Source organism: Aegilops tauschii, chromosome 6 (assembly GCF_002575655.3).
Source record: "Aegilops tauschii subsp. strangulata cultivar AL8/78 chromosome 6, Aet v6.0, whole genome shotgun sequence".
In the NCBI taxonomy this organism is placed as follows: domain Eukaryota; kingdom Viridiplantae; phylum Streptophyta; class Magnoliopsida; order Poales; family Poaceae; genus Aegilops; species Aegilops tauschii.
Window position 1 is genome coordinate 194,601,356 of NC_053040.3, and position 21,835 is coordinate 194,623,190.

Sequence of the window (21,835 nt, forward strand, 5' to 3'; positions counted from 1 at the left end):
ATATTATTCCATACATGTCACTCTTGATTCATTGCCCATTCCGGTACACCGCCGGAGGCATGCATATAGAGTCATACTTTTGTTCTAGTATCGAGTTGTAATCATCGAGTTGTAAATAAATAGAAGTGTGATGATCATTATTAATAGGGCATTGTCCCCAAAAAAAGGGAGAGGCCAAATAAAAAAGTGAAGGCCAAATAAAAAAGAAAAAAAAGAAAGGCCAAATAAAAAAGGAAGGCCCAAAAAAAGAGAAAAGAATAAAAGGGACAATGCTACTATCCTTTTTCCACACTTGTGCTTCAAAGTAGCACCATGATCTTTATGATAGAGAGTCTCTTGTTTTGTCACTTTCATATACTAGTGGGAATTTTTCATTATAGAACTTGGCTTGTATATTCCAACAATGGGCTTCCTCAAATTCCCTAGGTCTTCGTGAGGAAGCAAGTTGGATGCACACCCACTTAGTTTCTTTTGGTGAGCTTTCATATATTTATAGCGCTAGTGCATCCATTGCATGGCAATCCGTACTCCTTGCATTGACATCAATTGATAGGCATCTCCCTAGCCCGTTGATTAGCCGCATCAATGTGAGAATTTCTCCTTTTTTGTCTTCTCCATACAACCCCCATCATTATACTCTATTCCACCCTTAGTGCTATGTCCATGGCTCACGCTCATGTATTGCGTGAAAGTTGATTTTTTTTTAGATTACTAAAGTATGAAACAATTGCTTGGCTTGTTATCGGGGTTGTGCAAGATGAGAGCATTTTGTGTGACGAAAATGAAGCATGGCCAAACTATATGATTTTGTAGGGATGAGCTTTCTTTGGCTATGTTATTTTGAGAAGACATAATTGCTTAGTTAGTATGCTTGAAGTATTATTATTTTTATGTCAATATTAAACTTTTGTCTTGAATCTTATGGATCTGAATATTCTTGCCACAATAAAGAAGATTACATTGATAAATATGTTAGGTAGAATTCCACATCAAAAATTCTGTTTTTATCATTTACCTACTCGAGGACGAGCAGGAATTAAGCTTGGGGATGCTTGATACGTCTCCAACGTATCTATAATTTTTTATTGTTCCATGTTATTATATTACCCGTTTTGGATGTTTATGGGCTTTATTATACACTTTTATATTATTTTTGGGACTAACCTATTAACCGGAGGCCCAACGCAAAATGTTGTTTTCTTGCCTATTTCAGTGTTTCGAAGAAAAGGAATATCAAATGGAGTCCAAACGGAATGAAACCTTAGGGAGAGTTATTTTTGGAACGGAAGCAATCTAGGAGACTTGGAGTAGACGTCAGGGAAGCTTCAAGGAAGCCACGAGGCAGGGAGGCGCGCCCTACCCCCTGGGCGCACCCCCACCCTCTTGGGCCCCTCGTGGCTCCCCTGACCGACTTCTTTTGCCTATATATACCCATATACCCTAAAAACATCAGGGAGCACAATAGATCGGGAGTTCCGCCACCTCAAGCCTCTGTAGCCACCGAAAACCAATCTAGACCCGTTCGGCACCCTGCCGGAGGGGTGGAATCCCTCTCCGATGGCCATCTTCATCATCCCGACGCTCTCCATGACGAGGAGGGAGTAGTTCACCCTCGGGGCTGAGGGTATGTACCAGTAGCTATGTGTTTGATCTCTCTCTCTCTCGTGTTCTTGAGGTGGTACGATCTTGATGTATCGCGAGCTTTTCTATTATAGTTGGATCTTATGATGTTTCTCCCCCTCTACTCTCTTGTAATGGATTGAGTTTTCCCTTTGAATTTATCTTATCGGATTGAGTCTTTAAGGAGTTGAGAACACTTGATGTATGTCTTGCATGTGCTTATCTGTGGTGACAATGGGATATCACGTGATATACTTGATGTATGTTTTGGTGATCAACTTGTGGGTTCCGTGACCTCGTGAACTTATGCATAGGGGTTGGCACACGTTTTTGTCTTGACTCTCCGGTAGAAACTTTGGGGCACTCTTTGAAGTACTTTGTGTTGGTTTGAATAGATGAATCTGAGATTGTGTGACGCATATCGTATAATCATACCCATGGATACTTGAGGTTACATTGGAGTATCTAGGTGACATTAGGGTTTTGGTTGATTTGTGTCTTAAGGTGTTATTCTAGTACGAACTCTATGATAGATCGAACGAAAAGAATAGCTTTGTGTTATTTTACAACGGACTCTTGAATAGATCGATCAGAAAGGATAACTTTGAGGTGGTTTCGTACCCTACCATAATCTCTTCGTTTGTTCTCCGCTATTAGTGACTTTGGAGTGACCCTTTGTTGCATGTTGAGGGATAGTTATATGATCCAATTATGTTATTATTGTTGAGAGAACTTGCACTAGTGAAAGTATGAACCCTAGGCCTTGTTTCAACGCATTGCAATACCGTTTGTGCTCACTTTTATCATTAGTTACCTTGCTTTTTTTTTATTTTCAGATTAAAAAAACCTATATCTACCATCCATATTGCACTTGTATCACCATCTCTTCGCCGAACTAGTGCACCTATACAATTTACCATTGTATTGGGTGTGTTGGGGACACAAGAGACTCTTTGTTATTTGGTTGCAAGGTTGTTTGAGAGAGACCATCTTCAACCTATGCCTCCCACGGATTGATAAACCTTAGGTCATCCACTTGAGGGAAATTTGCTACTGTCCTACAAACCTCTGCACTTGGAGGCCCAACAACGTCTACAAGAGGAAGGTTGTGTAGTAGACATCAGTACCCAGCAAGACTTTCATCTGAACTAGCTACATTTGCATCAGTATCAACAAAGGGGTGGTGGAGTTGAACTGCAGCAAGCCAGCTTTGACCCAGTGGCAAACCTGAACTACGAGTGCAAGTAACTCTTTTGAGGTGGCGCACACGAGTCCACATATTCACCATAACAATACACCACTATGGATCGGCTCCCATCTCCCTACGAGAAGGCCATCCATAGCTCTCACGCTTATCTTGCGCATTTTAGAGTATCCACTTTCACTTGTCTATGAACTGTACAGGAAACCCAAAGGTCCTTTACCGTGGACGCGGCTATTCGAATAGATCATTCATAACCCTGCAGGGGTGTACTTCTTCACACAAGCTCTCGCCACTTACCGCCATGTGCACGTCATGTATCTTGGCAACCTTCAAGCGGAAGCCTGGGGAGGGTGTCGGCCATGACCTGACTAACCACGCAAGTCTCTAGTCTAGGTTTATCGCCTATTAGGGTTCCATCCGCAAGGAGATCCGGCCGAGGTGTCGCTCACGGCCCCAAACGATGTGAGCAGGGTTCCCAAGCCCACCAAACGGGCGACGCTTGGTACACCGTGCCACTGCACCTAGTCTGTCCCAACCCCACCTGTACCGGGTGCCACTTGGTAGACTACTAGCACTACCTAAAAACACCAGAAACTAGTTGCAACTCCTGGACAGAGATCAGGTTGATTAATAAGCCGAGAGGGGTCGGGTTACCGGAAGCCAGTGTGTGGTAGTAGCTGTTCATGGATCACAAACACAGAACTCAGTTCCTGAGGACGGTTTCAATGATACAACCCACCATGTAGTCCTACATGGCCTCTCACTGCTACCTTTACCAAATCCTGTTCACACACTTAGCTCCCAACAGTAGGACATGTTCACAACTTTCCAATTCATCCCTGATGAATCAGACCTGACACAACTCTAAGCAATAGCAGGCATGACGAACAAGTATGAATGAGTAGGCACATCATGGATCAAGCAACTCCTACTCATGCTAGTGGGTTTTGACTGTTTACTGTGGCAAAGACAGGTCATGCAGAGGAAAGGGGTTCAACTCCCGCAGCATGTAACAGTTGAATCGCTGTTGTCCTAATGCAGTAAAAGAGAGCAGGAGCGAGAGAGTGGGATTGTATCGGAATGAACAAGGGGGTTTTGCTTGCCTGGCACTTCTGAAGATAGTATAGTTCTTCATCGGTGTCACCGATCTCATCATCGGAACTGCGTCTACTGTGAGGGGACAAATACTGGCAAACAAGGAAGAACACAATCAATGCAATGCAACAGTATGATGGATGATCATGACATGGCAATATGCTATGATTTGAGCTAATGCAACTAGCAACCAGATCAAATGAAGTTGTTTGAACCAAAGGTTCAAATTCAAACTCCACATGTGGTTATTTAAATGCCATTCATTTGATTTGTGCTAAATAGTAGCCAAAAGTTGTTCTAACATGCATGAAAATGGTACATATGGATAGATTTGATTTTTCTGATAATTTTTCATATATAAATCTTTTCAATCTGAGTTATAGACTATTTTCTATGATCTTTAGAAGTTTAGGACATTTTTCTGAAAATAAATAAACCGTTTAGATTTATTTAAAATCCAGAAAAGTGATTACTGCATCAGCATTACGATAGTGTGATGTCAGCAAGTCAACAGACTTGACCAGAGTCAAACTTGACATGCGGGACCCGCATGTCATTGAAACAATGCTAGTAAGTGATTATGTTTAAACTAAACCAAAAACTAATAGGGGCTGGCCCCACCTGTCATGGTGCCAGGGGGTCATTAGGTTAGTGCCTAATGGCGTTTTCGCCGGAATTAGGCCGCCGGCCATGGCCGGACGCGGCGGAGGTGTTCGGGAATCGCCCACAGGGCTCGGTTCGAGGTGTGCTTGGGCTCATTGGAGAGCCCTCGCTGGCGCGCGTCGAACGGTGGTGGTGGCTGGGCCTGTGGTGGCCGGAACCGACGACGGCGAGCTCGTGAGTGGCGGCCGGAGCTCGGGTGCGGCCGGGTTCGGCGCTGCTGCTCACAAATGAGCGAGCTGAGGCACTGGGGAGCTCTACGGGTCGCGACAAGCACAACGGGTGCACGCCCATGACCAAATGGTTACCGGGGCTTCGCTGGCGACAAGCCCGTGCAGCGGGTGCTGCTGTTAGCAAGGGGGGCTACGGCAATCAAACGGGCTCACAACGCATCGATTGATGTACTCGGCGGGCTTGGGGAAGCCCTGCAGACGACGAAGCAACGATGGCGATCACTGGATCCCGCGGAAGAAGACGATGGTGTTCAGGATGAAGCAGGACTTCCCGACCCGTGCGGCTCGGCGAGGAGGAAGAGTTGGTCGAGGCGGAGCTCCTGGGCAATTCGGGTGATCGTGAGGAGCAAGGTGGTCGCGGGTTCGACGGCGGCGAGCGAACGGTGGCTTCGGCCATGGCGGGGAGAGGGCGAGAGAGAGAGCCAGGGGAAGTGAGGGAGTCGGACGGATCCGGACGGAAGGGGGAGGTGAGCGGTGGCATCGCGCTGGCTAGGGGAGTCTAGGTAGGCTGCTGCGCGCCGCGCCGAACCCGCGTGCGCCAGGCACGCGCCCGTCCGACTCGCAGGAGGAGGGAGACGACTGGCACTGGGCCAGTCGGCTGGGCCGGCACAGTGCCAGGCCAGTAAGTGGCCCAGGTTAGTTGCCTTTCCTTCTTCTCCTTTTGGTTTTTGTTTTTTTTTCTGCTATAGTTTTGAGCTTAGGAAAAATACCAAGGCCTTTCCTAAAATCTTGAAATTATTTATGGACACTTGCTGATTTATTTCAATGGCCCAAAAATAGTTCCAGCATTATTTGAGCATTTAAATTATTTATACTATTTAATTCAAAAATCCATAGTGACCTCGAAAAATGTGCACCATTTTTGTCAGAGGTTTTCAACAAATTAAAAAATGATGAACTTTTCTGAAGGGCATTTTGGGTTCATTGAAAATGATTTTTATTTGAACCTAGTTGGATTCATTTGTGCTAGGGTTTGAATAACCCCAATTCAAATTCTTTTGAATTTAAACATGATGCATGGATGCTCACAGATGCAACTAACCACAAGCACTTCTAGGGCTGTGACAACTCACCCCCCCCCCTAAACAAGAATCTCGTCCCGAGATTCAAGACGTGGGGTAAGAAGACGGAGGGGACACCAATCTAACACGATCTTCATGGTCCAATTGCCATCTCGAAGACATTGATTCATTGCTTCATATTGATCTTTAACTTCTTTGCTTTCGAGATCTTCATCCAACACAATGATGATAGAAAGAAGCTCTACAAGAATCGATCTTCGTGAAGATCGAGCAACTCAAGATCAACTCATGGAGTGAGATGTAGGAACATATCTTGAGTTGAGACATAAAAACACACATAAGGTGGATGGAAAGAAACAGATGAAGAAGGTTCAATTTCGTAGGCAAGGATCCCACGCCTATGTAAGACGGTGCATAGGTTTCAAATTAGCGAGGAGGTAATTGCCATGATTCCATAACGGGACACCTTAGGGAAGGTGACTTGTAGAAGTATTCCCTTAAGTGGCAAAAAGAATTACTTTTGATACAAAGATCATTGAAACTCTTTATACCAGCCTAAGGCAATCACAATCGATCATTTGAAGGAGTTCATAAGAATGACATACTCGGACTAGAATGGATGATGTGGACTACCTTGTTGAAGACAACACAATGGATGATTTTTGCTTATCATCGGAAATGGATGGGACCCATGGTAGGACCAATTTTGAAGATGATCCTGAACAAAAAATGCTGAGAAGGGCAGCCCATGGGAAATTGGCACAATGGCGGTGCTAGCTGGGGACAAGCTACAAATGTTGGGAATGTTCCAACCATCATATCTGCCTGAGATTCAGATCTGGTTGGTAATAGGATATTCCAGACAACATGTTTGAAAAGGAAAAGTTGCAACACAAATCGACGAGATGATGTTCGAGATTCTCGGGAGATGAACTACGGTAGCAAGCTCAAAAACATGAGCTGGTATTGCTACACACATGTGAACACGCTGTCCCAGACAGGCATGACCACATAGTAGTCTTACAACGAAACACTACCGAATTCTGGTTGGGAACCATCATTGAGGATAACGAAGTCTTTACGCAAGTCCATGGATTAGATCCCAAGCATATACTTCTCTTCCTTGAACAAATCAGTCAGTGGCTTGGTGTGCTAGGGAATACATCTGGAATGGAGATGATCAGTCTATCAAACCACACAATACTTTGCACATGCTTCACAGATTTGGGATGATTCCGGAGGGAGCAAAACAAACTTTCTCGAATTCACGGTGGCAACTTGCTTCAAATGCACATGAACTAGAGGAAGTCACTTCTTTCATCCAAACATATACCTCATGAATGGAACACGAAGGCAATGCTTATAAAGTTTCCAGCACTATTTAATGTTCAACATGAATCATGGACGAGATAAAATGCTGCTGATGGGCTCAACAAGTCATTGGGATTTCCATATAACTGGAATTCCACAATTATGTGAATATGGTGATAGCACTGGGCAGACCCAAGGATATAATGGTGCATGCTCTAGGGGTCAACCACGAGTAAGACAACATTACGAATATCGTTGGTTCTGAGTTGATTTGACAATAGCCCACACTCAAATCAAAGTTTGTACAAGACAGTACATCCAGCAAATGGTGACGTAGATCAATCGATGAAGATATCATCTTTCTTCAACACACATATTGTCGGATTTCATGTTCCGGCAAAACCCTTAAGGTTCGAACTATGGGGTGCGCACGAAGATCTCTCCCTCCCCCTAGCTCGCTCGCTCACCACGATCTCAAAGCTCAGCACGTCAAACTCGAAGAACAAGGGACACAAGAGTTTATACTGGTTCGGGCCACCGATGTGGTGTAATACCCTACTCTAGTGTGGTGCGGTGGATTGCCTTGTAGGATGAGGATGAACAAGTACAAGGGAAGAACAACCTCCTGAGGAGAGGTGTTCTTGTGCTTGATGAGCTTGTGTGTGGCCTTGGTGGAATGGATCCAGTCCAAGATGAGTTGCCTCCTACGGTGGTGGGTAGCCCTATTTATAGAGGCCCGGGTCCTCTCCCCAAATGTTAGGCGGGAAGGGGTCCCACAGCGGCCAATTTGAATGGGGACAGCTAGTACAAGCTATCCTGACAAAAGGTGGTCTTTGCCTGCCAAAGGCTCTGGTGGTGACTCCGTCGTGGGCTCCGTGATGACCTCCGTCCTGCTGTCCTGCTGGTCTTGGTCTCGTTGCACCGATATGGAAACCTTTGCCTGATGCCTCGGGACTCCTCGCCTGAGCTTGCCCCTTTAGTACCAAAGAGGCAACGGGTACTCTGCGCCAGCTGCGCCCGCCTGGCCTTGGTCGTCACGGCTCACGTCACGGGAACCTCACGAGCTACCCCTCGCCTTGAGCTCTCCGCCCCTCGCGAGCCAGCCTAGTGAGGCCGCCCGTGAGGAGGTCTTGTGTCGTCCGCCTCGTGAGGCTCGGCCCCTCGCGAGGGTCTTGAGTGTTTAATGGTGAAGATGGGCCGTACCAGGGCGCTGAACGAGCCACGCCATGGGCCACAGGCAGGCAAGTCTGGGGACCCCCGTTCCCAGAATGCCGACAGTAGCCCCCAGGCCCAAGGCGCGCTCGGACTTGGCTTCGAGGCGAAGCCAAAGGGCAAGTGCGGAGTGCCGCGGGCCCCAACCACCTGCGGCCTTGATCGACGTGTGGCGACTGACGGGACGTGGGCGCCCCCGCTTCCCCATGCAGCCTTGATATCCGCCTGGCTAGGCGGCCACCGCGCCCAACACAGTTACTCATGCGTCGCTGGCGACACGCTCCCCCATGTCCTCCACCTCCTCGAAACAACAACCCCTTATTTAAATCTGATCTGAGCTCTGTCCTCTCCGTCGACATGGCGCCGAGCCGAACTAAGAAGGGGAAGAAGAAGCTCTAGTCCTCAGCCGAACCACCCCCGGCCTTTGAGCCAGCTGTCGGGCAGTCGGTGGTGCTCAACCAGGAAACCATGGGCAAGGTCCACCGAGCGCTCACTGTGGACTTCAACGAATGGGGGAGGACGGTGGCCTGGCCCACATCCCGCGCCTCCATTGACAGGACAGTCACTAAGGTCCACATTCTCCTTGACACCCTATGGGTCGGCTTGATTCCCCTTTCTCCTCCTTCTTCAATGCTCTGCTTTCTCATTACCAGATCCATATGCTGCACTTAGATCCCCAATCCATCGTCCTCCTTGCTGTTTTTGCCTTCGTCTTCGAGGCCATGGTTGGCATTGCTCCTTCCATGGCCCTACTTCGCCATTTCTTCTCGCTGCACCTGGCCAACCCTCGGAAGTGCTTGGGGTGCCTGAGCTTCCAGGCCGTGGCCGCGATAGCCGGCTCGGGGATTGACTTCGAGCTCCCGCCGTCGGTGAGCGGGTCCCGGTAGTGGTGGGTATTCACGGATGTCGGCGTGCTAAGCCCCCTGCTCATGCTCCCTTCGGCACCCGCCGTTCCCAGCTCTGGCTGGGGCCACGAGAGGGTCGCTGACCTGCGTCTTGCCTACGTCTGGCTCCGGTTGAAGAGGCTGAAGGATCTTTGCATGACTACACCCATGGTGGTGAAGGAGTTCATCCCACGCCGTGTTGCCCCGCTGTAGCGCCATTCTCGACCAATGTGGACTTTGTCCGCGTCGGGACCGCGATCCTAAGTCACACCGATCTAGCATGTAACACATCATATCACTTTGCGGCCTCACACACGGTATTCCCACGGGTGCCACCTTACCTGGCCCGGGACCGTTTGCGCCTTTTGGCTCATGTATATGATAGTGTCGCTAGCATCCATATGACAAAGAACCCGGGCTGACATGACTAGTCGTAAACCCAAAGTGGCACTAACTTACTGGGACAGGCATACATGACCCAGCAACGAACGTGTCGGTCATCAGCGAGTGAATCCGGGCTGTAGCAGCTAGGCTAACAGGACTCCGGAGAATCCGGGCTGTAGCAGGCTAACAGGACTTCGGTAGACACCGCGTGACATTTCCCCAAAGGGACAGACACAGGAACGAACAAGGACACATGCCGGCGAGCCTAAGTGTTCCGGAGCAGTAGCAAGCTACCATGGCTGAGTGGAAGCACTAGGAGACATTTCCCGATAAGAGAGGCTACCAAGGATAAACAACTAGGTGGTCAGATCCCACACATAGCAATACACATTACAGATATGCATAACATGCAAGTGTGCTGTACAACATGGCATCACAACATAACTCAACAACTCATATAGATAAAGGCTCAGAAGAGCCACATAGCATTTATTACAAACAAGGGTCACATGACCCATCATTAAGAGCATACAAGCAACGGAAGCATAACATGTCTGAGTACAGACAACTACAAATGAAAAGGGCTGAGAAGCCTGACTATCTACAAGACCCTCCCAAGGGTACAAGATCGTAGCTGAGGTAACAAGCTACTCGTCAAAGTCCAAGCGGAACTACTAGTGAGACAGATGTCTCATCTGCAAAACATAAATTGAGCAAACGTGAGTACAAAGGTACTCAGCAAGACTTACATCAGATACTATCATACATGCATTAGTATCAAGAGGGCAATGTGGGGTTTAGTTGCAGCAAGCCAGCTTTGACTCACTGGATATCCTCTTCTATGACTACAAGTAAGTTCTTTGAGGTAGGAAAGCGCACACGAGTCCACTAATCACCCCATCAATACACTACTATGGATTCATTCCTGTCTCCCTACGAGAAGGCCATCCATAACACTCACACTTGTCTTGAGCATTTTAGAGTATCCACTTTAAGTTGTCTATGTACCACGTAAGCATCCAAGAAGTCCATAACCGAGGACACGGCTATTCGAATAGATCATGATAACCCTGCAGGGGTGTATTTCTTCACACACGCTCTCACCACTTATCACCATGTACACGTCATGTATCTCGGCAACCTTCAGGCGGAAGCCTGGCGAGGGTGTCGGCCACGACCTGACTAACCACACAAGACTCTAGTCCAGGTTTATCGCCTATTCGGGTTCCATCCGCAGGGAGTCCGGCCGAGGTTTCCACTACGGCCCCAAATGATGTGTGCAGGGTTCCTGAGCCCACCATCCGGGTGCCACTTGGTACACCGGGCCACGTGTGCCTAGTCTGTCCCAAGCCCACCCTGCCGGGTGCCATTTGGTAGAAGAATAACACTGCCTACAAACACCAGAAACTAGTTGCGACTCCTGGACGGAGACCAAGTCGGTTAATAAGTCGAGAGGGGTCGAGTTACCGGAACCCAATGTGTGGTAGTATCTAGTCATTGGACAACATACACAGAACTCAGTGCTTAAGGACAGTTCGAGTGAGACAACCCACCATGTACTCCTACATGGCCTCTCACCGCTACCTTTACCAAATCATGTTCACACACTTAACTCTCAGCATTAGAATGTAGAGAACTGCACTCCAATTCATTCCTAATGAATCAGACCTGACACACTCTAAGCAATAGCAGGCATGGCATGGTAGGAACACAACATGGCTTCAATCAACTCCTACACATACTAGTGGGTTTCAACTATTTACTGTGGCAATGACAGGTCATGCAGAGGAATGGGTTCAACTACCGCAGCACAAAGTAACAATTGAATCGTTGTTCTCCCAATGCAATAACAGAGAGCAGGAGCGAGAGAGTAGGATTGTATCGGAATGAACAAGGGGGTTTGCTTGCCTGGTAGATCAACAGAGGGGCACTGCTTCACAGACAGGTACTCTAGAACACTCTCCGGAGCAGGACCTATCGAGAAGGAATGATGTCGGCAATCAATACACAAGCATATGCAACAATATGATGCATGAACATGGCATCAATATGTGATGTTGTTTGAGCTAATGCAGCTAGCATTCATTTGGATGAAGTCCATTTGAACCAAGAATTCAAATGCAACTCCAAGTTAAGTCTTTATAAATGCCATTTATGTGTTTTCACTTATACAGTAGGTATAAGTTGTTTTGTCATGCATGAAACTAGTACATATGGATAGATTGAAATTTTCTGATAATTTTTCATAGATAAATTATTTCAATCTGAGCTACGGTTGATTTTCTATGAATTTTTGAAGTTTTGGCTAATTTCTGGAATTCCTGAATTATTTAAAATCCAAAAAGTCAAATACTGCGTCAGCATGACGACAGCACCACGACAGCAGGTCAACCGGGGCTGACCAGGGTCAAACCTGACCAGTGGGGCCCACTGGTCAGTGACCCATTTGTTAAACCCGGTCAAAACCAGAGCTAACTGGGTTTGACCAGGCCATGGGGCCTGCTGTCAGTGGCAAAGAGGTGGCTAATTAGGGGGGTTAGCCCCTAATGGCCATGACACGTGGGCAGTCGCCGGGGTTCGGCCGGCGGCGACCAAAACCGTGGCGGCAACCCGCCGGACTTGCGCTACAAGCGGCGGTTGGACGTGCGGAGACCACATGGGCGTAGTCCGGGCTCGCCCGCATCCATGGGAGCAGGTGGAAGGCGGCGGGGACGCCGGAGCTCGCCGGAGCGGAGCTTGCGGCGGCGGCCGGAGTTCGGCCGGGTGCGCGCGCAGCGCTGCGGTGCATGGCAGGAGCTGCGGAGGGCCTCTACGGCCTCCTGGTGTCACCAGGAGCACGGTGACGCGCACGGTTGCGAGCTGCGGCGGCTAGCGCGACGGCGGCGACATGGACGACAGCGAGGAGCTACGGCCATGGTGGGAAACGAAGCTACGACGGCAGAACGGAGATGGGGAAACGGAGCAGAAGCTCACAGCGAATCCGTCATAGTCGTCAGCGAGCTCGGGGGAGGTCGAACGCGAGCAGAACGGCGTGGGCGATCTCCGGCGGCCAGAGGTGAAGACGACGGCGATGGCGGTGCCCAGGGCCTCCCGAGGTGCGTGGCTTGGCGTAGAGGATGAGGAAGACGCGGCGAAGCTCTTGGGCTTGTCGGAGAGGCGAGGCCGTGGCGGTGGGCGCGACAACAGCGAGCGGCGGCGACGGTGGCGCTCGGGCGGGTGAGAGAGCGAGCGGCATAGGAGGGAATGGGCACGGGAGAGAGTGAGAGGGGTGCGGGGTGGCGCGTGGCATCGCGTGGGGCATCTAGGGCGACGAGGGGGAGGACAGTCAGGCAGGTGGCGTGGCGGCACGGAGGTGCGCGCGCGTCGGCCACACGCCCCTGGCCTCCTGGCGGGAGGTTGGGGGTGACTGGCACGGCCTGCTAGGCCGCACAGTGCAAGGCCGCAGGTAAGTTTTTCCATTTTATTTTCCTTTCTATTTTCTGACATTTGTTTCTGCTTTTAAAAATAATACTAAACTAATTTATTTTCTTTTGCCAATTTTTGTAGGAGCTAGTGGTATTATTCCAGAGCTCCTCAACAAGTAGCATAATTTTTGGACATATCTCTCTCTAATAATAAAGCATGGATTGACTTTGTCGGGTTCACCGTCACAATACGCTTTCTTCCGTAAATTTACATTTTCACTTTGAGTTTAAAACATATAGGCGAGGTGGTACTAATTCAGATAACCATGACTATGCATGCGGTGCCGGGTCACAGGCGTCATGCATCCAATCTCCAAAAACACGCAAACATGGAATCTGACAAACGATGTGTTGCCGCAGCAGACTCGGCCTCCTTCCTATTCTTTCGTCGATCTCCCTCGACTTGGGCTTCGTACATCGAGATCGAGAGAGGCTCTTACCTGGGAGGCTGGGAGAGAGCAGTCAGGCGGCGGCGGCTCGAAGCACAGTCAGGCAATGGTGGGCAAGTAGATAAAAGACCTAGCGAGTCGATCCCCATCTCCCTCGACTCGATCCCTCGATCACGCAGGTCGCGTACGGTGCTCCTCTCTCCCTCGATCCTTTCTTTCCCCGTCGCGCCGCACCCACCCACAGCCCACCATCGATCCTGCAGCCCTTCGGCGCTCCTCTCGCTGACCACCACCGTCGCCTCCCCCAAGGCCACCGGCGCCGCGTCTGTGCCACCTCCTCCCTCACCGGCCTCAAGCCCCTTCTCCAGCGCCTTCCCTCTCCTCTGCAGCGGGATGGTGAGGGGAGGACATGAGAGGGTGGACGCGGCGGAACGGGACGACCATCTGATGTCTTCGGTGTGGTAGCCCAACCCACCACTCCTCATGCGAACACGACGAAGGACAGAGGACCATCTAACTACGTTCCGCAGGTGATGGAATTGGAGAAGCAACTTTGTTCAGAAGGTCGATGGACTGAGGACCGAGGAACTACGGATGCTGTGGCGGAGGCCGTGGAGACTACTCAGCCTTGGTGCAGAATCTTGGCAGACCACTCATGGTGCATTCCTCTCTCTTCCTTCTCGATTGAACTATTTGTGTGTCATCCCCTTCTATGATTGAAGTACAACATGCAGATACCTAATGGACACTGTCTCTGAACTTTCACCCCCATCTAATGGTGGAAATAAAGCAGTCAATACTTCAGTCAAGCCATTAGTTGTCTAATGTACGTAAGTGTAATGCTCTGCTCGTGTCTATTCTGATGTTGGAATCAACGAGGCAGCACATAACTGTGTTTGATGCATTCTTCAGGTCGACATACCCGTGCGCCTTCTCTTCCCACTCCTATCTTCTCCTTCTCTCTAGGTCAAGCGACATCCCATCACTTGGACCCAGGAATCGCTGCCCTCCAAACCGTACCTCGCGCAACCTTGTCGAGCAATTGAAAAATTACATGAAGTTGTATAATTTGGTCTAAACGTTATCATATATTCAGCAATAATTCAAAAACTAATGTTAAATATACTATATGAACTGTTTTTATATTTTGTAGGGTGTGCTATGGCACCCATGGAAACCCCCTAGATCCTTCACTGGACATTATGGTAGGATTTCTGAGATCATCCACTTATGTGCTCCTTCAGTTCGAAAGAAAATAGATGTATTTGACTCTTTTTTGTTTACATCCAGCATGCAGACAATGATAAGAGGAAATCAGTATTAATAGCATGATTTTCTGACTTACTTGGCTTGGTATGGCACTGCCGTATACTTGGAGACACTGTGCGGGTGCTACTTTTGGTACAATGTCATGGCGGCTGTGAATCTATTAGTGAAAGAGGTCAAGACGAGTGCCTCCTTCTCCATCATGGTTTGTGGTGATCTGCAGGTCAGTATGGGGAATCCCTAGCTACCGATGCAACTAATACTCAATTTTCTAGGACTTGATACATCATGGTCTTCTTGTGCTTTGTTGTTTCGTTGGTGTAGAATCCGTCAACTCTTGCCAAGAGGTTCTAGCTTCAAACCTGACTCTTCTAGTAGCTGGATCGTTGCACGCGTGGAATTGATCGTAGGTACTTCTTCTAAAGATCACAATATCAGAATTTTATTACCCTATGTCCAGACCTGCATTTTTGTTATGGTGCACTCTAGGCTTTCTGAATGTTGTTATATAGTATATAATAAAAGAGTTGAACATATATGGGCACCAGATATTATTAAATGTAGGTGCTGAACATGTACTATGCCCGCAATGTACAGTCAACGACCTATGATGCTCAGCATGCATGAATGCAGAGTTCTAATAATGTACACTATTTGTTTGCTTTAATACATAATTTAGCTGCACGGACATTGTATTGATAAATGGTGAGACTGCTCCAGTCACATATGTGCAGAGGCCATGGCGGCAGGTGGCCATGGCGCAGGTCGACAGGCAAAGAAGCCGCCCGAGGAGGCGGCTCCCGCTGCACCATCGGAGAAGTGATCCGTCCATCAGATGACGAGGTTCCTCAGTTACACCTGCAGCTTAAAAGTTGTTCCTTTCTGTTTTTGCAGATCTTAAATTCAATGTAGTACAGAACACCCACAAAATCATCACAATGATGAATTACTCTGATGTATCATCTGTTCATGAATTAACTGTCAAATGGGAAGAAATGTGATGTTCAATTTCCATTGATAATGATTCAGACTTGAGTTTGCACCACCCTTCTGTTACTAAATAGTTTGTCCTTTTTCACTTGTGATTATGCGCTAGAGATTTACAAGGATGCATTCCATTTTTTTATGCTGATTTGATGCACTCTGACTTTGGAATGCAAACAAATGTGATCTTCAATTGGCATTGATGATTCAGACTTTAGTTTGCTAATAGTACTGTAACTAACATAACTTTGAGGTTACTCCAGTATACCAAGTGGATTGAGATTTTTGTTATCCTGATGTCTTGAAAGCAAACTCTGTTTAAGGTTCTTTCTTTATCTTAGGCTCAGTATAGTGCTCATAATCTCAATTGAGTAGCAAAGCTTATGGCTGGAGTGTATTTTAGTTGACCAACATGGCCGAAGGTGTGAACCAGACTGACAACAGAGATATCCAGTCTCTCATGCTTTATTCTTCATGTAGTATAATGAAGTTTTTTTGTAGCTAACTTAGTGCTCTCCGATGCTCATGCTTGATACAAGGGTATGAACATGTCGTACACTAACCATGGAAAACGTTTGGACCTCATTTACAAAGTACATGTCACTGAGGTAGCTGAAAAATATTTTGATGGCCAAGAACCATCGAAGCTATGGTGCACTTTTGAACTGTTATTGCTCATCTAAAAAACAAGAGAAAGCAACCTACCTTTATCACAATAAGATGGACGAGTTTGGCATTAATCAACAATCTGATGTCCCTTTACATGAAGTAAGGCCAGCGTCAAAAGAAACTTATGGGCCTTGATTTAGAAGTTCACATAAATATCTAGATTGATCGTTAGTTGTCCCGGGGCTGTTTGGTAGAGTTCAGTTCATAATACTCAATTTCCTCCTGCTTGTATCATAACAACCGTGTAATGTAGCATAGTACTCCCTCTGTAATGAAATATAAGAGCGTTTAGATCACTAAACACATCAGCAGTAAGCTCAGCACCTAAATTACTTCAATGTTGGCTCAGTGTTCCTTTGATTCAAAGGAATCTCATAGGATTTTTAAAGGGTTAGAATCCTTAGGATTTTTTCCTACATCGATCGTTTGATTCATAGGATTGAATCCTATAGGAAATTTTTCTATGGAATCATGTGTACTAGATTTCATTGGAAGTCTAGCATCCACTGCAACCCTTTTCTTCACTTTCTTTGTTTTTCCTATGGCATCAAACACTCTGTGCTAATCCTATGGGATTCAAGTGGGCATGCCACTCCAATCCTTTATTTCTTCTATTCCTGTGTTTTAAGAATCCTACGAATCAAAGACGACATCAAGGTTTTTTACTTCTTAAAAAAGGTGTTTTTGTTTCTCCTGGTGCATTGTTATTTGTAGGGATCATTATCCTATAATTTCTGACATTCTACGGGTTAACAGAAATGTCACACATAATTGGTATTGAACTATGAAATATTTATATCTCCGTTGCACGCACAGGCTTTTTGCTAGTATTATATATATAACATATATATATCCAATGCAAATAATTATGCTTTAATTCCAAATGGCCAAAATAAATATTTATGAGCTCCTAAAAATATTTGTTTCAATTTTACCTCTGACCAATATTTTCAGAGAGCAACATAAACATTTTCTTGGACCTTTTTGGAGCAATTTTTATCTGGGTTATTTCCAGAAATGATTTCTGAGGGTTTCACAAATCCCCATTTCAAATTTAAATGAAATTAAAACATGATGCACACATGACTAGCTAATCTAGGTCATACCAGAACTAGGGATGTGACAGTCCGGCAGCAAGGACCTCATTAGGCTTCACGAGTCCGGGCTTCCTCTTGAGGCGCAACAAACTGTGCTCGAGATCCTGACGGGCGACCCGTCGCGAGCCGACATGCCGGAGGAGGGTTGCCTCTTGTACTGCTGCTTGAACAAGGTGGATTTCGCAAGGCAGATGCCCCTTTCAATGAATGGGGACTACGCCCGGCCGGTCTTGAAGGCTCCATGTCCAGGAGGAGCTGCCTTCATTGCTTTCCTTCATCCTGCTCCAGATCCCCTTTCTTGCTCCTTGCTTCCAAAGGCTCCAGATCCGCCCAGATCCTCCTTCAAGCCTGACGCCAATGGCGCCCAACAAAGCTCGGGCCGCTCCTCCGCCGTCCTGGTACGAGCCTGCGCTCACTGCACCGAGCGCCTCGGAGAAGAACCTTGCCGCCATGCTCCTGATGATGGCAGAGGGCGATGAGAAGAGGAAGACCGTGCTCCGGGTTGGCTCCGCCGAGCAGGAGGCCTCAGGCAGCACCTTCTACCCCTTCTTCATGAGCAGCATCATAGCGGGGTTGGTTCCTCCCTTCTCCGACTTCTTCTATTCCGTCCTCAGCCATTACAAGATTCACGCCCTCCATCTTCATCCCAACTCCATCCTACTCCTGTCGATCTTCGCCTACTATTCCGAGGCGTACGTCGGAGTGATGCCGTCCGTGGAACTGCTGGACCACATCTTCTTCCTCTGGATCAAGGAGGGCCACTGCTCGGGGTGCGTCAACTTGGTCGCAGCCAACAAGACCAACGCGATCTCGAAGGCCAGGAAGAAGGCCGAGGGCTTCAGGTGCAAGTGGGTCCTGATGGACGCCAAGTGCTCCCACCCCCGGCTGGTGCTGCCGACAGAGATGCCCGTGTCTCATGACGGGTGCCTCCGCGCGAAGCTCACCGACCCCCGGGCGGAGTCGGTGCTGGAGAGGATGACCGCCAACGTGAAGCCTGATGGCCCAAGGGTGGCGAAGCTGACGGGAGCCATGATCGTCAAGGAGTTCATGGCGCAGCGCGTGGCTCCCCTCCAGGCGCGCGCGCCCGTCGTGGAAGCTCGGGGACGATGGAGACGACCTCCACCTCCGTCCTGAGGCCCTTTTTGACAAGGAGTTGGGCTCGGCCCTTCATTCCTTAGTTGGGGACGACCAAGGGTACCCGCCGGACTCCTTCGTTCCCTTCTACCGCCGCCAGATGGGACAGAGACTGCCGCCGCCATGCCTGTATTTGATGGGCGTGGGCTCGTGCCACCTGCGCCCTCTGAGGCCCCGGTGCCGGCGGTTCCGGTGGTGGTGTCCTCCGACGATTCCGGCGAGGAGGAAGAGTACGACTCGGCGGCCACCCTGGAGGGATCTGGGGAGACCTCCCCTCCGTGCAAGGCCGACCTCCTCCGCGCCTTGCCTGATGACGATGCTGCCGGCGACCACCCATTGAAGGAGGTCCCGGCCGCTGTTGGGGGCACTACGAGGTCCAGGGTCTCCCCCTCGGGGAAGCCGACGTCTGGCGTCCCGACGAAGAGCAGATCGTCTCTGATCTCTCGGAGTGACGCCCCTGCTTCACCGCCGCCCGGGGCCACCCTGGCCTCACGGACTCTTGGGGCCCGCGCGCCTGCGCCCCAGGCCGCGAGGCCCCTAAGCTCCGCACTTCTGAAGAGGCGTCGGGACTACACCGCCATGGACCAGTGAGATTCCTGCCCTGAGCCTGCCCTTGCTCCTGCTTTTGCTGCGGCTTCCCGATGCTTCCTCCTTGTGCCACTAGGCCGACGTCGTCATCGAAGAAGAAGAAGGAGGGGGTGGCCACATCCTCGGGGACCCAGCAGCCTGGCACGGCCGCGCCTCCTCTAGCACAGAAAGGCGTCGATGGCGCCCACACCTCTTCGGCTCGGTCGTCATCGCGAGGCCCAGAGGAGCGTCCCCAGGAGAGGGCGACGCCCAAGGCCTCGTCAACTCCTGAGGCGCTCGTCCCCAGCCCGCCGGCCGGGGCCCCGCAGGCTGCGGAGCTCCCGGCCTCTTCTTCCGCTGCCATCAACCTGCAGGTCATGGCGACGATGCTGCCTCCTTTTTCCGCCTCACCATTGGTTTGTAATCCTTCTGCCTCGCCTGATGTCGTGGAGCATGCTCTTTCTGCACTAACCCTGCTGCGGGAGGATCTCCAAGGCACCGACCGTCGCCTGGTGGCCGGGCGCCTGGAGTAGATCTCTGCCTGGCTCCACTCTGATGCATCCATCCGGACGGCGCTGAGACAGGCCGCGGCAGCTTCCGAGAAGGACAAGCAAGCCGTCGCCCAGGCCGCGGCTGCCCGCGAGGTGGCGCTGAAGGACACTGGGGCTGCCCAGGATCACTGCCGGTCGCTGGAGGCCGAGCTGGAGACCATGCGCAACGAGCGTGCGGCCAAGGCTCGAGGCCGCCAGGCGGCGGAGGAGAAGATGAAGGCTCGAGAGGATGCTGTCAGGGGTCGCGACGCCGAGCTGGAGCAGTTGGCGAAGGCGCAGGCCACGGAGCGCAGCCGGTTGGAGAAGCTGGAGCAGGAGATGAAGGCAGAGAAGGCCGAGCTGGAAGCCAAAGTGAAGGTCCTGGCTGAGGGCCGCGTGGCCTTCAAGTCCCTTGAGGAGAAGTCCCGCGTGGCGCTGCGGGCACTCTACGAGAAGGGCTTGGAGGAGCCGCTGGCGACAGACGATGAGGGCCCCACCCAGTTGCTCCCTCATCTGGTCGCGGCGCTTGAGGATGTCGTGGATGGGATCGACCCCTTGGTGGAGGGTGAAGCCCGCGCGCTCTCCTCGGCTGCACTGACGCGCGTCTTCAGCCACCTCCATCTTTGCGATCATGACGCCGACCTTGACGAGCTGCTCGAGCCCGTGGACGACGAGCGCTGCACAGCTGCTGCCGAAGCCATGAAGAGCCAGGTGGAGGCCTTGCTAAAGAAGTTCCGCGCCTTCGACCTTGTGCCCTCAACCGGGGGTGCCGCTGGACCTGCAACTCCGGCGGGCGGCGCAGGTGAGGGCAACGTCGCCGTGGAAGGGGCACCCCTTGCAAGTGACGGCGGCGTCCAGGGATGACGAGATGGCTTGCTGGCGACTCCTTTTCCTGCTTTGCCTCTGCAACATGCACCATGCCTCACGGAGGCGTTTAAACTTGTGTTTGGTATTTGAAGAACAATATGTCTTGTAATATTAGTTTGAGATTCGGTGATTTCCTTCCTGTTTGCTTGGTGTTCTGCGTCGGCAGGGCCCGACCCCGCGCATACCTCAGCCGCCGTTGGATCGTCCGGATCGCCAGGACGAGACTAAGGGGTGAGGGGCTACGTGACCATTTAGGCTCCTAAGTCGCGATGCTCAGGAGTCCAACTTGATGCGCAAATAGCTTACGAAAAGGGGATGCGGGAGTAGGCCTAGTGTTCTACGTCGGCAGGGCCCAACCCCGCGCATACCTCAGTCGCCGTTGGATCGTCCGGATCACCAGGACGACACCAAGGGGTGAGGGGCTACGTGGCAGTTAGGCTCCTGAGTCGCGATGCTCAGGAGTCCCCCTTGACGCCCAAACGACCTTCATACCTTGGCTCCGCTCGGGAGGGCGCGTGACGCCCAGGTCCGAGGGACCTGGCAGGGCGGCGTACGCTCGGGCGCGACCCGAGCGCAGCCCCCGTGCCCAGCCCCCTCGCGCGGCTCTCCCGAGGGGAAAGCGTTGCGGTGAGGCTGGACACCGAGCCGGCTGGCTCCCTGAGGTTGGTACGACCATGGGGCCGCCCTAAGTTGTTTATCACCAGCGCAGAGCGTAGCGCTTCCGCACTTGCACGGGCATTGCCGCTCCTCGACCGTGTTGACTGCCAGCGTGGAGCATGGTGCTTCCATTGGTGCGTGGGTGAGGGCTCCCTTTGAGTGGAGCCCCCGGGGCATGTACAGCCCCGCCCTGACACGTGGCTTGCATGGCAGGGCTAGACGAGGTGTGTCTGGGCACTCGTGAGCCAGCGCGGGACTCACGAGGCCCTACCTCAAGGCGGGTTGCGCCTGGTCTTGATTCTTGATTGCTGTAGCGGTCCTACGAGATGGTTAGGCAACCTGCACCGAGCGAATCTCCTAAGGCGATCACATGAGAAGGCCAGACACCAACGACCCCAGGAGGTGACGTGAGCGGGACCGGCCCGCCAGACAGAGCTCAGTCCTTGGGTTTATCGACGCTGCAGGGATGGACCCGAGCATAGACGCCGTGCTTAGTGTTCTCATGCGAAGAATCCTGAAGAAAGACGACCAGCGCGCGGCTTCCGCGGTGGTGAGGCACCGTGTCGCGCGCCCTAGCCTGCCTATC

The 21,835-nt window shown here is 50.5% G+C and overlaps 1 long non-coding RNA gene across 2 annotated transcripts; it reads left to right on the top strand.

Moving 5' to 3' along the window:
- The first annotated feature begins 13,439 nt into the window (after nt 1–13,439).
- LOC120966369 (uncharacterized) lies at nt 13,440–15,789 on the top strand. Of its 2 annotated transcripts, XR_012187569.1 has the most exons (6): nt 13,440–14,136; nt 14,213–14,314; nt 14,391–14,683; nt 14,769–14,967; nt 15,069–15,154; nt 15,465–15,789. It is a non-coding gene; the product is annotated as an uncharacterized lncRNA (long non-coding RNA). The 2 variants fall into 2 exon arrangements; XR_005759889.3 differs by lacking the exon at nt 14,213–14,314 and having other exon boundaries at nt 13,457–14,136.
- The last annotated feature ends 6,046 nt before the right edge of the window (nt 15,790–21,835 follow it).